This window comes from Cryptomeria japonica, chromosome 7 (assembly GCF_030272615.1).
Source record: "Cryptomeria japonica chromosome 7, Sugi_1.0, whole genome shotgun sequence".
Taxonomy (NCBI): domain Eukaryota; kingdom Viridiplantae; phylum Streptophyta; class Pinopsida; order Cupressales; family Cupressaceae; genus Cryptomeria; species Cryptomeria japonica.
Window position 1 is genome coordinate 599,068,680 of NC_081411.1, and position 1,837 is coordinate 599,070,516.

Genomic DNA, 1,837 nt, shown 5'->3' on the forward strand with positions numbered 1-1,837 from the left:
GAGTTAAGTACAACAATCTACCAATCATTGATTTGTATCTACTTGGATTTATTCTAGGAGATTCATCTTCCTTTAATAAGTTGCAACTGGTTATCATAGGAGTACTGATAGGTTTAGAATTCTCAAGTCCAAATTTCTCAAGTAATTCCTTCACATACCTAGCTTGACATATGAAAATACCTTTATCAATCTGAGTAATTTGCAAACCTAAGAAAAATTTCATCTCACCAATCATAGACATTTAAAATTCATTCTTCATATCATCAACAAATTTGATTCATAAACTTTCTTCTCCACCAAAAATGATATCATCCACCAAGAATTTAATGATCAGGATGTCATCATGCTCAATCTTATAATATAGGTTGCTATCAACATTACCTTCGCTAAAACCAAGCTTTGAAAGATATTTATCTAATTTATCATGCCATGCTCTAGGGGCTTATTTTAATCCATATAAAGCTTTCTTCAATATGTAAACCATGTCTTTGTCTTCTGATGAAGAAAATCCATCAGGCTACTTAATGTAGACTTCCTCATCAAGATCTCCATTCAAAAATGCACATTTGACATCCATATGATATAACTTGTAGTTATTGTATGTAGCATAGGCAAGAAATAGTCTTACCACTTCAATTCTTGCAACCAGAGCATAAGTTTCATCATAATCAACTCCTTCATGTGAATACCCTTTGCAAACAAATCTAACCTTATTTCTTACAACCTGACCTTCCTCATTCAATTTATTCCTGAAAACCCATTTAGTTCAAATAAATTTCTTATCTTTAGGTCTAGGAACCAATTCCCAAGTCTTATTCTTTTCTATCTGATCTAGTTCCCCTTCCATTGCTTTCATTCAATTCTCATCTTTACTCACTTTAATAAATGATTTTGGTTCAATTTGAGAAATTAAACATACCTCTTCAGCAACTAACCTTCTTCTTGTCATCACACCTTAGTTTTGATCTCCAATGATTTAATCTTCAGAATGATTTAGCTTCACATACCTGGGAGGCTTAGGATTTTCTTAACTTTATGATTCTTTCTGCTCTTCAACAGTTACTATAGAATTTTCTGATGTTATCGAAGCAACTGGATCTATGCTCTGAACTGATTCTTGCACCATCGGATCTAATCTAATGAATTCATCCTTTGGTCCATAGTCATATCATCTTATTTGATTGTTACCTTTGTCATCCATCTTGACATTTATGCTTTCCATTATCCTATTCAATCTTTTGTTATAACATCTGTATGCTTTTCTCTTAGTAGAGTAACCCCAAAATAATCTTTCATCACTTCTATGATCAAATTTTCCTAATGCATCATGTCTTCTAATGTAGCATTTACTTCCAAATTTTTTGAAATAACTGACACTAGGAGTATGACCAAATCATAATTCATAAGGAGTCTTACCAGTATCACCTTTTATGTGTATTTTGTTGAAAGTGTATACCGTAGTATTGACAACTTCTCTCTAGTAGATATCGGGCAATTTGGCTTCCATCATCATTGTCGTTGCAACATCCAAGATAGTTTTGTTCTTCCTTTCCACTATTCCATTCTATTGTGGGTTCTAGGTGCAGAAAATTGTCTTCTGATTCTATTCTTCTCACAAAAGTTGTTGAACTCATTAGATGTAAACTCATCACCTTGATCCGATCTTAAAATTTTTATCTTCAATCCTATTTCTATCTCAACCATATCTTTGAAAATTTTGAATTTCTCAAGAGCTTCTGATTTCCTCTAAAAAATGCAACCCACATCATTCTAGAATAATTATTAATAAGCAACATAAAGTATCTATCACTTGGAAAACTTTTAGTCCTTGTCGGTC